The sequence below is a fragment of the Chinchilla lanigera genome, unplaced genomic scaffold, assembly GCF_000276665.1.
Source record: "Chinchilla lanigera isolate Chin_1 unplaced genomic scaffold, ChiLan1.0 scaffold00111, whole genome shotgun sequence".
Classification (NCBI taxonomy): domain Eukaryota; kingdom Metazoa; phylum Chordata; class Mammalia; order Rodentia; family Chinchillidae; genus Chinchilla; species Chinchilla lanigera.
The window spans coordinates 3,090,069-3,106,511 of record NW_004955512.1 but is presented as its reverse complement, the minus strand read 5'-3'; the positions used below and the strand labels follow the sequence as shown (position 1 = coordinate 3,106,511).

At 38.6% G+C, this 16,443-nt stretch overlaps 1 protein-coding gene across 2 annotated transcripts in view; it reads left to right on the top strand.

The window, feature by feature from the left end:
- The window catches only part of Pcsk5 (proprotein convertase subtilisin/kexin type 5), a gene marked incomplete at its 5' end in the record, with an annotated part of 418,607 nt that overhangs the window by 226,929 nt on the left and 175,235 nt on the right, over positions 1-16,443 (top strand).

The following is a 16,443-nucleotide window of genomic DNA, read 5'->3' as shown; positions in this document are numbered from 1 at the left end:
ACCCTGTGTAATCATTGCTTCATCTAAAGTTGTATATCCAGAATATCCCATCAGGTTGTTTAACCCATGTTTACAAAATGTGTAAGATTAAAATATTTTCTAAAAATTAAAAGTCTTGTTCTCTCCCTGCTAGTCTTTCAGTGAACAGTAGCATTAGGCTTGTCAGACTTTGGAAATTCATGCTTTGTTTTGGTTTTGTATCCCTGTAAATTTTAAATACACATATAGTAGTTTCACCCTAAAATCCATCCCCAGGGCTGGGGCTTCAGCTCAGTAGCGGAGAACTTGCCTAGTGTGCACAAGGCCATGGCTTCCATCCCCACCAAGACAAACAACAATTAATAAAAGACAATACCAGTAGTAATAACCCATCATGCAAATAGAGTTAAAATGGTGATTTTACTACTTGCTTATTATCACTATTACCAGATTTAATTATTGGTTAAATAAAAGTATGTTTGGAATGGTTTTGTGGTTTTACCACAACCTAAAGAGCCTAGTTGTATTAGCCAGGCATGGTGGCGCATGCCTGTACTTCCAGCACTCAGGAGACTGAGCCAGGAGGGAAGAGGATCCCTGGAAGCTGAAGACTAGTCTGGTCTATATATTGAGTTCCCAGGCTGAGCTACATAGTAAGACTGTCTTGGGGAGAAAAATCCTATTAGTTTTCTTTGTAGACTTTGAGTAAGCCAGTTAAGTATCTTGTGCCTTGATTTTTGCCAAATGTGGGTAGCTAATACTAAATAATGAGAAAGGCTGAGGTAAGTGAAAAGTACCTTGAAGATAGAAAATACAAAGCATCAAAGAGTCTCAAATGCATATTTTCATGTGTCCATATTTTCTTCTCCTTAATATAAGGATCAAGATATGGTACAATGTTGTGAATGTCGTTTAAAAATTGTAAATTAGGCTGGATGTGGTGGCACACACCTGTAATCCCAGCACTTGGGAGGCTGAGGCAGGAGGATTGCTTCAAGTTTGAGGCCAGCCTGGGCTAACTAAGTAAGCTCAAGGTCAGCCTGAACTGCATAGTGAAACCCTGTCTCAAAAAGACCAAAAAAAAAATGTTGAAAATTAACTAAATGACTTTCAATGGGTTAGGAAAATGCACTCAGGATTTTAGGACCAAATTATCAATCATGTGTCTTTAAACATTTTTGTGCCATTCTCATGTACCAACAATAACATAATGTTGTTTAAATTTTGTTTTGCACTATTTCAGTGTCACCTTGGAGTCAACCTACTAAATCTTTAAGGTGGTAATTAACTGCTTCAATATAGGAACTAGCAATAGAAAGCTGAACTAACCACAGCCTATCAAACAACCTCCTACTAACTCCTTAGTGATTAATATGCATTCAGAAGCTATGAGCATAAAATCTGATTTTATAGTAATAGCAAAAGCGTCTACATTTTAGAGAAAGGCAATGTGGAACCCCTGAAGAAATTGGAGTCACTAATTTTAATGAACCTGGACTTAGCTCACTGATTTTTAAAACTTTTAAAGCTCACCCTGATGGCTACCCTTATAATATTACCAAATCTTGATATTTTGTGGCAACAGTTGTTTATTGGGCAGGGATAAAATTATCAAGCCCTAAGCTCAGTGATGACAGAGGATGACCAGCCAGGTGCTGTTTTGCCTAAAAGTGTATCATGACGATAAAGTAATGACATGGGTTTCTGTGAACCACTGATCATTGACTTCTGAATCCAGTTCCAAAATAAGATTCATAGGATTGAAGCTGAGCCCCAATCTTATCAGCACATACTTAACACATGTTCTTTACCAGAAACTATTTTGAAATTCAACTGTCATTTTCTTATTCAACGTTTCCATAAAACTCGCTCAGCTTGGTGGTTGAGACAACCTGAAATTAAATCTCAGTTGCATAAGCAGTTACACTGTATACCTGATGGTCTTCACACATTCTTTGTTAACTTTATGGAAATAAATTTATACAGTACAAAGGGCCATTTTAAATACATAGTTTAATGCATTTCAACAAATATCATCAAGATGTGGCTCCTTTCTGCTACCCTAACAAGTTCTTTCGTTCTCCTTGCCTGTCCCACACTAGACAACCACTGACCTATTTTCTGTAGCTATAGATTAGATTCTGTTTTATAAACTTTCATAGAAGTACAATTATGTGAAATTGGCTTTTTTACCTCTGTGTATTTTTTGGTATACTTCTGTCATAAAGTGTATCCAGAGTTTAATCCTTTTTTCTGGTAAGTAGTATTCCACTATATGACTAGACCACATTTTGTATACTCCTTCACTTTTGCGTGGGTAAGTCATTTTGGGGGTAGAGATCCTGGACATTGAACCCAGGGCTCTACAGTGAACTGCATCTACAGTTTTAGTTTTTGTTTTTTATTTTGAGACAGGGTCACACTAAGATCAGCAAGATGGGCTCAAACTTGTGATCCCCCTGCATCAGCCTCCCAGAGTACTGGGCTTACCTGTGTGTACCCACCACATCCACCCCATGAACGACTTTCTAGTTTTAGTTTGAGGTTATTATGAGTAAAACCATTATGAATAGTCACATACTCTGGGTGGATAAGTTATAATTTTCTTTAAAATTAGACAAAAATGACTTCTATAATTTGAACAGAGACCTTGAGGGGTGAGGAAGCAATCCAAATGGCTAACCCAGGTGTAGAGCATTTGAAGGAGCCAAAAAGGACTTATTCTAAGAAAAGCAAGGAGACCATCATAGCCAGAGGGAAGTAAGCGAAGTGAAAAAGCAGGAAAATGGTATCACATAAAGGATGTAGCACAATTGTCTATTCGTAGGAAACACTTAGGTAAAATTATTTTTCTTGTGCATATCATGTGTCATTCTAATACAACATATGTAGCTAACAGTCTGTTCACATTTGTGTGTAATAAAAATTGAGCATATGGATATTGATATGTGTAGAACTCTGTCCCATAAAATGGTGTGTGTTGTCTAGGAATGATACTAGCCCAATCATCACTTTCAAATATTAGAGTCACTACTGTATAGTCAGTCCCCTATCCCAGTAGCACTTCTGTCTTCATCTTTGTATATTGTTTTCTCTAATTTGGGTTATTATTTTCATTGAATTTTGTAAATGATTGTAGTTAATGATTCTAGATAAGTGGTTAACCTCCTTGTTCATGTTTCCTGTTTTTTATAAAATTACTTAGTTTTCAATCTACAATAAATGGGTTCAACAGTTTCAAAAGCTATGATATGCAGTTGATTACAAATTATTAATTTATAATTAATGAACCCCATGTGCACAACCCAAATCAAAAGCATAAATAAATAAAAGGCGAGGTTGGAAGAAGTTTGAGAGCTTTAGGATTACTAATTTTGGGGCTGGGGATTTAGCTCAGCGGCAAAAGCGCCTGCCTGGCAAGCGCAAGGTCGTGAGTTCGGTTCCCGGTACCGGAGAAAAACAAAAAACAAAACAAAACAAAAAAAAAAGGATTACTAATTTTCAGAACCAAAACTTGTCTGCACGTGTCTTGAGTTGTTAGTCAGTTTGAACAGATGCATTCTGCTGTCTGTGTTTCCTGGAGGATATGGAGTTATAGCTGGAGTCCCAGGGTAGGGTAAGCGGTGGGGATGGGGTAGTGCGGGCTTGAAGTACAAAACACAGCAGGTGTGGTGTGATAAGGAAAGCAATTGAGAAGATACTGAGAGCAATGCTAGTTGAATCCTAAAGTTAGGAGTTCTCATTTGATTTGAAATGCATTTTAGAGCCACTGTAGGGATTCAAGAAAGTGGGTTGGATACCAGTAGTGATTTTCACACAAGTTGATTCCACTTGCTAGTCTAATATCAGAGTTTTGTCTCCCACATTGCTAGTGTGGATCTATTAATCCTATGATATGTTCTACAGAATAACACGTGTATGACAAACTGACTTGTTGAAATGGATGCAAATTCTGTAGTCGTGACCTTAATGACTGTGACATTTAGCAAAATTTGTTATCCTGTCTTGGCCTCCCAAATGAGGAGAGTTAGAGTTCTGATATAATCATCTTTGCTAGATTATTTCTTTTATAAGGGAAATGCTTTTTGAAATGGCATTTTAATAAACCCAGAGCAGGGAGTATAGTGATAAGATTGCTTCTTGAAAAATATCGGGCCAGAAATTTTGCTTTGAGAAGTCTTTGCTAGCCTTCTTTAATGAAGTTTTTTCCTATTGTAGTTCACGACCTTCAGAAAATTGCTCACCTTCTACTACCTGAATTTCTTTTTAAATTACAGTTGCAGTCTGTGTCTACCGCATGACTTTGCAAAGATTAAAAAACTAAGTAACATAATTCTGGTTTGCATCTTGAGTTGTGTAGGCTGCAAGCAGTGACAGATGCATCGAGAGTTTAGAGTGACTCTTTTTCTGAAGTTTTACATTAATACAATTTTTCTCAGTCATGAAGCCAACTAGGAATTGTCAATAGTCTTAGCAAGCTGTCATTGCTTTTTTGAACTTGCCAGAGGTTACAGTGTACATGCCTTCTTAATATACTGTGTTAAGGTGGTTTTGTCTGGAAATCATTTGTACCAATTCGTGTTACTTTCACAAGTATCTTCAGAGCCAAAGCAGACAGTATGTGTCCAGCTTTGTTCCACAGTTCGGTATTTTACAACATAGCCTAAAATCCTCCCTAAATTCCAGGCACATATCACTAGAGAATCAGGGGCCATAACTAAAAACATGAGAAATATCTTTGAGGGTTTGTCAGGGCTACCACAGTTGGGTGCACAATTGTTATTTGCACAAGGGAGACAGACTAATGTGATAGGTAGATTGGAAACTGAAGTCTGGTCTGGGAACTACACATAAACCTCATGAACTACAGTATGGTGATGAGCACCTCTGATTCACACAGGTACTCCATGGGCCGTTCTGTCCCATGACATTCTGTTGTGGTGGCTCTTAAAATCATTGAAGACACAGAAATCTTTTAAAGGTATCCATCCAAAGATTGTTATTCATTTTAATGTTCACCCATTGCTTCCATGTTGATACTCATAGAACCTATCCTTCGTTAGTAAAGTAGCCTACTGTTACCAAAGTTACAGTTCTCTGGTGCTACTAGAATTGAATTTATAACTATTTCATCACTAACTTTATTTCTAGCTCTTTAGATAAAATTTCAAGTAATATCTCATAAGTGAGATCTCATATTCTTGTATGCATTCGCTCTCTTTTGTGATAAAAAATGATTGAAGTTACTTGAATTCCAATGTGTGATGCTTTCATTTGGGATTGAGTGGGAGGAAACTCATATTCAGGATAAGAATCCTTGTAAATACTGACATATGGGACCCCTGAGCAGAGACTGGAGAAAGGCTTTGTTTGAAGTTTTCTGTGAGTCTCAGCAAGCTGCTGGGTGAAGGTGCTCCCGACTAACCCATAAAACTCTCCGCATGAAGAAAAAACTGAGGTTGAAGTCAGCAGGAGAAACTCTCTTACTGAAATTAGCACACACCCTGGATCCATGTTCCTAGCATACACGGAAGCACCAGCTCTGCACCCACCCTCAGGGACACAGGACTGTCAGTTGCTGTATCCACACTGAGCCTGTGCAAGTGGCTACTGTGGGAGACGGCTCCAGATTAGTAGGGTGGCCCAAATGAACAAGAGGTAAAAGGACCTCGCAGTGGCATCTTTTAAAAACATCAAATTAATAAGATGCTTAGCCCATTCTTCTATGCAAACCAGAGAGATCTCTATATTGGTGCCAGTGTCTAATATAAACCAGATCCAAAGATTCAAAAAGGAATCCTGAAAATTAATCCTGCTCTAGTTCTATGCATGACTTTCTGAGGCCACTCATCTAGCAAGGTCAGGTGACATGCCAGGCGATCACTTTGCGGAATCCATCGGAATACATCTGCTGCAAAATAAATAGATCCAGACTTTTTCCTCCTCTTAGGATCCCAATTCAGACTCTATACACATGTTCACATTTTGCTAGCCTGTGGCATTTCAAAGCAATTAAACTTCATCACACTCCCCAGTAATGGTTTCAACAGACTTCATTTTATAGCGCTACACCAGGAAAGACAGTACATCTTGAAATTTCCAGAGTCAACCTTAAAAGAGTCAGAAAGAAGAGTACTGTGATTGCTGCTGGATATTAAAAAATGGGACGTTGCACTCTGGGTCTCTGTCATCCTTCCATATGTGCACGCCTACCTGGTTAGTGCTAACAAAATATTGGCCTCACCATGCATATGAAATGAAGTATCTGTTCCATACTAATATTTTTGCACTGAAGGAAAATCCCTGATAGAAATGGCTAAAGGAGGTCATTTCTGAGCAAGAACAGGGGAAAGTGTGATGGTTCTGATGTTAAACCTTTACTCCAATCCCTACATATTTCTGGTTTGGAAAATGATATATTAAAGGAGTTTTTGAAGAAGAAAGCACTTCACTTACAAGAAGCAAGGGAAATTATCCACATAACTTCCAAATGATTCCCCCCTTTGTTACCTTGCAGCATCATTCTGCGGGTGTAACTAATTTGGGTGTCTTTGTTGGAAGAAATAGTGTGTCTTATAGACTACAGTAATCAATGGATGAATAGATCGTAGCAAGAGATTCCTGAAGATTTAAGCTCTACTTCCTAAAACTTTGCATAAGCTCTTTTAATAACCACAAGAGTTTCTTGTGCTGTAAAATACAAATAATACTATCTTGCTGATAGGATTGTTGTGAAGATTTTATTAGCTAATATGTAATGAAATACATATGCAAGATATTATTTTTTACTTCCCATTTAGAATTTCATCTGTGCATCTGGTTTTGAGCAGGATGCTTGATGCAGGAAATGCTTTAATTTTCAAGACAGCAAGATTAGTAAATAGACACTTCAGTGCATGTATGACATTCACCTTTTTACACTAAGCATGATTCTTTACTTCTACTAAGACAAGCCCTGATTCTAGCCTAAGGATGCATAAAGCTTAGCACTGTAAGTAATGTGCATCCAGGAAAGGGAGGATCTAGGAAAGATAATGCACCCCTGAGTCAAATAAGAAAACTTATTTCATGAGATGTTTTCAGAAGAGAAGCGAAAATGTTTGGGGTCATCCATATAGGAGGATACTGACATCAGGACCAGGGAGCCAATCCTCGTTCCTCATGTCTCTGGTGTGAAGGAAGGAGTATTTGGGATTTGTGCCTATAGAGTCTCATGCCCTATGTTGAAGATGTTAGCTTAATTCACCACGCCTTTCAGGAGAGATGCCAGCCCTAAGCAAGTGGTTATCAAACTGTGCTCCCTGGACCAACAATATCAGTGTCACTTGAAAAAAATTTGCTAGAAATATAAATTATGAGCCCTCAATCTGCTTAAATGTATAGCATATATATTCAGTTTGTAAGACAGAGCTGTCTGTGACCTAAGTGATTCTAATGTGCACGCAAGGTTGAATACCACCCACCAAACTCATCCTCTGCACTCATCCTTAGAAGAAACAAAGAAACAGTCTCTCAAAGCATGTTTCCTTCTGTAGTTGGGTAAGGAGTTTGTGAAAGATGCTCCTAGAGCAGCTCTTCCTGGCAGTTGCTCAGTTGTTTGCTTCCAGGCTCCCTCACTCTCCCTTCTGTCAACTGAACCATGAAACTTTGCTTTCAAACTTCCTGTCACCCTCTAAGGGAAGGACATTTCCCTTATCCCGCTGCCTTCGTTGTGTCCTTCCGGCCACAAGAAGTTCTGTAGAAGTGGTCCGAATCAGCTGCCCATTTCCTCCTTCAATGCCCTCAGGCCGGCCTTCACTTCCTTCTTTGAAGCTAAGACCCTCCCGCCGCTGGCCAGATCCAAGGCCTTTGTCCTCCTCTGGTGTCCATATTCTTCATCTTTCTAGTCCACATCTCTCTTCGTATTTTTGTGATGAAAAGATACACCCTTTGTACTTCTGTGACTCCTAAGTCTTTTCTCTTTTTCTTTAACCATAGCCTTTCCCTGAGGTTGGTGGCTTTGAGAATTTTAGATCTGTCTCTGTCCCACCCTCCCCCCACCACACTTCTCTGTCTCTGAATTCCACAGCATTTCTTTTGCATCTAGGGCTTCTTTCAATTACGAGAATCACCTTCCTCCTAAGGATGTTTAGTCTTTCATCTTTCACAATGACTTCCCCCATTACTGGTCTATAAACCCTACACAAGAGTATCCCAGTTATTTAAAATTCTAAACTTCCAAAACTGAAGTCCTCTTTCTCAAAACAACTTTTCCTCAAAACTTTCATCAGAACGGATACTGTTTTGTCCATCACTCTTGTTCACAATGACTCTGCTCCCTACATTATGTGAGTTGTGATTTCTCCTTTCCTATCTGACTACTTCACTGACCATTTCCATAACCTGGTCTGTAGTCTTCACTGCCTGTCCCTGCTTCAGTCAGTTGTCCTTTGGTAGCCCGTATAACCATGCTCAGACAGTCTGACTAGAACTTCTATTAATGGTCATTTCCTTGACCATTGGTTGCCATTGTCTCCAGGATAAATCCAGCTACACATTCTAATCCCACACAGCTTTTCTAGGATAACCACTATTCCACATATTCTGGCCTCATCACTTTCCTTTCATGAATCCAAATTGCTCAAAGATTTAAGAGCCACCTTACATCTTGTTTCTTCTAGGAGAACATCTTTTTTTCCTCAGCAATGGCCTTCTTTTCTACAACTTTCCAGAAATTTCGCTGTTGTTACCCCTTATGCTTCAAAATTATTTGACTCTCATGGAAATGGAAAGCAATGCTCATGAGAAGCCTAACATAGTGCTTGGGCCTTGGGAGGATAAGAGAGTGCTTTCCTCTCAGTGAGATAAAGACATTCCCAGCACAAGGAGTATTTGTCTTTGCAATTATCCAAACATGGATGATGGCTGCACACCAGGTGATCTCATGGATATATGGGTAGATGAAATAACCAAATCTTTGTAACCAGTTTAACCAGTGACAGTGTACTCACTCAATTGACTCTCAGCTAGATTTTCCTTTCCTTTTTAAGTGAGAATTTAAGAAAAAGGCAGAAATAAGGAAAAATTAAATGAAGAATAATCTGATAAAAACCTCATTTTGTTTCTTCTTCGCTTGAGTTTTACACGAAGAAGTCCTGTGCTGGGAAACTGACTTAGCCTCAATCTAACCTTCAGTAACCATTTGATCGGAGGCTTCATAGCATAGCTTTTATCTTGTTTGCACTTGTGCACTAACAATCTTAGTTTCCCAAAAACAAGCAAAAATGTGATCTGAATATGCCCTAGGCTAAGTCTCCCCAAGCTGGCAGAATAGTTTTTCTACCTCTGCTCAAGAAATATCAATCAATTACCTTAAGCAAACTGCTTGTTTATTATAACCATACTGGGAGCAAATAAATGAGGACTGGACAGAGAAAGGAAGAAAATAATTTGACAGGATTTTTATTTCCTCCTGGAAAGAGGCCCATGAGAGGTGGCAGATGTGCCTGTTTCTTCACTGTGCCAATTAAATAGTAAATATATTTTCCTACATATGCACGTATATAAATTGTTATTGTGTATGTACTCATACACACATATTTACACAACAAAGTGCATTGTCTGTGCACAAAAGGAGCCCAGCAGTGTTTCCCTAGACCTTACTACTTCCTCTCTGTAACTATGAGCCCATCTGACTACCTACAGCTGCAGAGCAAATCCATCCCCGGGGAGCTTTGAAGTGCAGCCCCAGCAGACAGCCCAGCCTCTGGAATCTTCCCACAGGCTGCTGTCAGTGGCACTGGCGACTGCTGGCATGTGTGGCCCTGGCTGGATTGTGACTAGAGCTAGAGATTTTAAAATAAAAATGAGCCACCCAGCAAAATGTGAGGACCAGTTGCTCTGTGTTTCCACCCCGGGGAGTCTGCATTTTGCACTTCAGAGCAAAAGAAAGTGTGGCAATCCAATCCCTTTGGATCCTGTCTGTGAGAAGGTTATATGGTTTTAACACCAAAATCTGAAAGAGTAAACAGTGAAGAGATGTGAAAAAAATGGAGCAAGGCGAGGAAAAAAAATGGTTATTCTGGGTGCATCCAGTTGAGAAGGGCAGGTGTGGAACTGCTGACATTAGGGGAATGAAAAGCATCGCTCTTCTTCCTTAAAAATTCTATGTTTTCATATTTAGTTGTTTATTTTTACTGTAAAGGAGCAGTACTTAAACCTGTGCAGTATGCACAAGGGACACAGTGGCTCGAGACAGTGTCAAGGCCCCCCTGTTCCGTGCCTCCTTCCTGTCCCACACATTTGGCCTGGCATGAATAATAGGCGCAGGAAGTGCAGGGCCTGTGAGAGCAGGTGGTTCAACACACTGACGATCAAAGAGCCCAAAGGAGCAAGGACTACAACAGTCGTAGGCAACTCTGTGATCTCTGGCTGCCCACCCTACAGGTCAGGCAGCATCCCCCAAGCCAGCAGTTTGGGTAGTCCCCTTTTATTCTGCTGGTTTACTTACACGTAGATGAGGGTAGCAGCAATTGATTGTTGATGGATGACATTCAACAATCATGGCTGGATTTTACTTCTATAGTCTGTTCTACCCCCTATTTCCTGTGATATTTCCCCACTCTTTCCATCCCCTGCTGACCACTCACCTCTCACCCCATCCATTTCAGGGGTTTTAGTTTCATCCTACCTGCAAAGAGCTACACAACAAACTCATCATTTAACCAGGAGACTCAGAGTGAGCTCCCTGCTCCCCTGCCTAACAAAATCCTACACATGCATCAAAGCACCATCCAGGCACCACTTTCTACATTTGTCTGATGTTACTGCAAATCTTTGCTAATAGCAGCAGATTACTTACTGCACATTGAGTTTCGTTAGGTTCCTAAGCAGTCTTTTTGGCTAGTTTCTTAATCTTTTGAAGTGCTTTTATACCTACAGTAATTACACAGTTTGGTGCTTTTAATTGCTTTTCATTATATCCTAAAGTTTTTGTTGTCTCATCCCCTCCTTGCAAATCATTTTCTGTTTCTTTTGGCCCTTCACTATTCAGGATGGTGTGACACTCCAGCTAAATGATGCAATAACTAATTAAATCAGTTGTTACACAGGTTGAGTGTACTTTAACTGGAATATTGATGATGAGAAATATTTCAAATTTTGGATTTTTTGGATTATGAAATATTTGGACATACATAATGACATAACTTAGGGATGAGACACAAGTCAAACAGGAAGTTCATGTCAGCTTTTTATATGCCTTACGTACAAAAACCTAAAGGCAGTTTTATACAATATTGTTAGTGCCCTTGCGTTCTCACTGCACAGGAGATCAGCTGTGGCCTTTTTCCACTTGCAGTACCATGTTAGCACATAAAACATTTCAATTTCAAATTTTCAATTGAAAAAGTAATGTACATTAAATTAAGACTTGAACATTCAAAGAATTGAACCTAATTCATCATCCATGTTTTATGTATCAGTGATTGTGTACATCTTAACAAATATCAGTTCAAATACAAGGTCAGAGTATTTATCTACCTTCTAGACTATTGGTGGATATCAGTCCACTGATAATTACTAAATTGTATCCTACTAGTTAACACATTCCCACCAGTTTGAACCACCAGTGGTACCTACCTGATTATTCCATCAGCCTGTACCACCCAATGGACCTGCCCCACGACGCCCCATGGGACAGTCATGCAGGTACTACTGGTGGTTCCGAGCTGCTTGGCAGCGAGCCATACGAATTACAGCCCCATCATGAATGTGTTAAGAGGTGTGAGAGCCCTGTGCCACTCCATTATAGCGTCACGTTACTAAGTCAGTTCCACATAGAATTACCCATTTCCTGGTTCATCCAAGAGTGAGAGGTTTCCCAAAACAGGATTTTCAAATTGAAAATCAGGAAAGGCTTGGGCAAACCTGAACGTTTAGTTACCCTGGTCATGAGGAATGATTTCCTCAATGGGATTTTATATTAAATGCTCAATAATGGTTAAGTGCCACTTAGTTGCATTTTTTCCCCATATATGCAAAATGTTAGTTTTTTCTCAAGTTCCTAGAGAGTTTTTGTTGTTGGAGGTTTACCATATTTTACACTGCATGCTCTATGACATTGTGTGGTTGCATCTGACAGCTGGCAGGAGAAAGACCCTTCTTCACTTCAGAAATCTCAAAAACTTCTGAAAAATACCCTTATTCTAACCAATCAACTCCTTTATTATGTATAGTACGGTGCTTTATTAACAGTCATTTTAGAGTCATCTTGATATATCCATTCAGGGTAATAATATTTTACAAAAATTATTTAAAATAGCTGGCTCCAGGAAGAATAATCTACTGAAAGATACAAAGTGTGGTAAATTTCTCTGGGTATAGCATCTTATGCTGATTTTTTTTTTTCTTGCTGAGCTTTCTAGCTTTTCTTTAGAATTGAGTTTTGTAGGCCTCCTAGCTAAAGCTGCTGCTTAAGTTAACTCTATCTGCTTTCAGGCTATCCAATTATTTACTTGTATGCCTACTGATTACCTTCCCTCAGCACTTCTGATCTCATCAAAAAATGAAGGTATGTCTGCCAAAGAATCTTACCTATTTCCCTGAGTTCTCTTGTCCATGTAAAAGTCTTAAGCAAGGAAGCCTTTGGATAACTTTGAATTAAAACTGCACTTCTGGTACAAGACAAAACCACATTTTTTAGGATTTCCCTTAAGAGCTCGTTTATGAGGTCTCACCTAATATCTTCACATATCAAGAGGTAAACAGCCATTGTGTCTAAAGGAACCGATATGACGTGATTCAAGTTTTCCAAATCTCCTACCTTGAAGCAGAGATTTTCCACATTACTCTACTTAGAAATAAATCTACTTTCTGAAATACACTTAAGTAGCTTTGCTTTAAGATCTTTAATTACTCTATGTGTGGCTTTCTTATATTTAATTTTTGAATCTTAACTAATGTTAAATCTAAAGTAGATGTTGGTGCCCTCATTCATAGGAATGGAAATTTTTTCCTTGAACTGGTTGGGATTCTTACTCATGCCAATGTTAATAGTACTCTAACTTTATAGAATTTTGCATTTTGCACAGTTCCTGCACAGAGTAGATTCTATTTGATCATCATTAGAGTATTTTCAGGCTCAGGTTTTGCTTTGGGCTTGGCCAGAGAAATAGGGGTGGAAGGGCCCTATCATAACAGCTGTTTGTATGGCACTTCGGCCATCATCATAAATTTGTAAAGTCTGAATACTGGCTTTATACTGGAGTAAATTTCATGTATTATTGATGACTTTACATAAGTTAGTTATAAACAGAGCAGGCCTCCTAATTCCCCTCGCAATTTTCTATTTAACACTTTATGCCACTTGGTATACTAAAAATTCTCTCTGTTCCTGCATTCATTTCACAAATTGTTATGGAGTTTTTCTCTGAGCAAGGCAGTCTGCAGCCGCTGATCTCGGTGGCTCCTCATTGTGACAGTGGGACAGGCAAACCAGGTATAACTCAAATGTCTAAAAAAAATTAAGCAAATCAGTGTTTCTACATTTCTGGGTCATTTTAGATGTGTGAATGTTATATTAGCAAAAGTTATTAGTGCTCCCACCCTGTTTCATGATAATTTCCCCTAGTGACACCTGGTTTTGAATGAGTTTATCTTCCCAGTGCCTTTACCATATAATTATTTTCTCATTACTATTTACAAATAAAGCAAGCAACTGCCTATCAAACAATATGGAATTAACATGTTGCCAGCCCAAAAGGGAAAACAAAGAAAGATACTCACTTCATGCTTTTCTTAGGCTATGTGTCATGACTGGGGACAGATACACGATTCTGAATATTTTCAAACTACTGTAAATCTTCATTACTGACTCTGTGGCCTTCAATGATCAAATCAGTTTCTTCATTTATTCCTATTAGTATAATTTGTTTCTATGGACCCACCAATTTGCAGCTTAACTGTAGCTAGCCCATCTCTTTTCTGTACATCTATTTGGAATGTTTTGTCCCCGGAAGGATAGGAATTGAATTGGAAAAGAAAACAGATTAATGACCTTCATAAAGACACAAGATGCCTTGTTACTTGACACAAGTGGTTGCTTATCGGGCACGAAGTGTGAGTTATATTTGACGTATCTCTCAACTTACGTCCTAGCAGTTGTCAGGTAGTGGGTGACAGGGAAGAAGAGGAGCAGGCAAGCAGGTGGCAGAGCAAGCAAGCTCAGGTGCCCAGGTGGGAGCTTCCCCAAGATGCCCTAGGGTTGCCATGACTGCACAAAGTCCTTACTCCCTCAGACCTCCACATCCTCTCCCTGATGTCCACATACTGATCCAACTTTTAATCTTTTCTTCCTACAGTAAGGTAAAGTGATGACTTACTCTGCATTAAACCACTTGACACTACTTAGAGGATGGGAGTGGAGGGTGGTGTTTGCATACTGACTGAGCAGGACGAGAGCCTGGCATAATATCTTTGGTAAAACATTGAAGTTTCCCTGGGCGAGGAAATACCATAGCATGTGCAGGATGAAATGGTATAGGCTGTGAGTGAATGACAGGGAGAACAAAGGAGTTATATGAAAGTTGGTAAGATCTTCACAGTTCAGCTTTCTTAGCTGAAACTTCTTTTTAGTTTCCTTCTTTATATTTTTTTTCTTGTTAAGTAGCATGTAATAGTTGTACATATGTAAGGAGCACAGTGTGCTGCATTAATGCATGAATATGTGTACTGAGCAAAGGAGGGTAATCAGTATTTCCATCTGCCTACCATTTGTTTACATTCAGAGCCTTTGAACGCCTATCTGTTGGTTCTGTATAACATATGTAATAGGTTATTGCGAACTGTGGTCACCCCACTGTGCTGTAAAACAGAAAACTTATTCTTCATGTCTAACTGTGTTCTAGTACGTATTCTCCATCTTCCCTCTATCCTCTCTCCTCTCACACTTTCTTAAGGTCAAACTTGACATTTCTCCTGTATCAAATAGATCACTTTGTCTCTCTTTAATAACCTTACATAGTATCATAGTGTAAAATAAAATATATGAAATTGTTCATAGAAGTTGCCAGTTTTTCATAAGATTATTGACGACATTTTCTTATTTTTTCTGGATATATTTAGTACTTTTTTTACAATGAACATGCATTACTTTTTAATCAAAGAAAAGAAAGAAAATCATGAATTATAAACGTTGCAAAAGCACATATATAAAAATCCTAATATATCGTTGCTATAGTAAAGTAGATTTGTTTGTTTTTTAATTTAGAGTGGCCTGTCAGGCTAAGTACCTGATAGTAAAATAATGAACCCTTGTATTTGTACACTTCTTTATACAGATTTTCTCACATGGGTCATATTATAATAATACTCAATGAACTTAGTAATAGTGGCAGGGTAGATCATAATATCCCCAAACAAGGAAATTAGAATTAGATATTTTATTTATATTACTAAGAATTATGTTTAACGAATTGCATGTAAATAGGGCTATTTCTTTGTGTTCTGATATGCATAAAGTTCTGCTAAAGTTCTCATGAAATCTATAAAGAAATATTTAAGACAGTTTCTGCCCTCAGCCAGTTATAATGCATTTGGAATAAAAGGACACATACTAACAGATGGTGTCAACTACCAATGAAACTGATAGCACATAAAAATCCAATGTCTGATATAAGACCTGTTATATAGGATGGATGGATAGATGGATGGATGGGTGGGTGGATGGTGGATGGATGGGTGGATGGGTGGTTGAGTGGGTGGGCAAATGGATTGGTTAGTTATAGGAGTATAAAGGATAAACGTTTACTGGTCACAGATGGTTGAGTTTTGATAAATATCTTCTGTTACTTCACTAGCTGGAGAATATTTCAGGAAGAAGGTAGGTTCAGTAGGCCTTTAGGAATTTATAAGAGTAAGGTTTGAATCTGCGGAAAAGAATTTGAGAATTTCAGGCCAAGAACTGACCATGAGCAAAAGCAGTGAGGCAGGAGACAGACTTCCAACTGGGAACTGTCCAAGAGTGGCAGAAGATTTGGTGAGGAAGTTGTTTCAAAAGTAGAATGAGGCAGTATTGTAGAACATCATGGTTTTCAACCTGATGTACTTAAAATAATAGATAAATACAGACCACTGTAGGAATGTTTGTATAACTAGTGCCATGATGGGAACGTCTTAGACAAAATCTGGTGAAAGTATGACTTCATGTTGAATATAAAGATACAAGATACAGTTTAATGCAACATAGAGATTTCATGTATTCAACTGAGATTTTAAAGTATTTTTAGAAAGAGCTGCTAATGTAGATTTTGCTGTATCATCATTAAAGCGTTCCTGTACTTAACTGACATTTCCGAGACAGTTATGTCCAATTCAGCTTTAGATCTACAGGTACTCTAACTGAGGACTAACACTTTGGAAGACGAAAGCTAGCATAAAAGTCTAGAGGCCCCCAGATATTTTATGTATATAGCTGAATGAATTTTT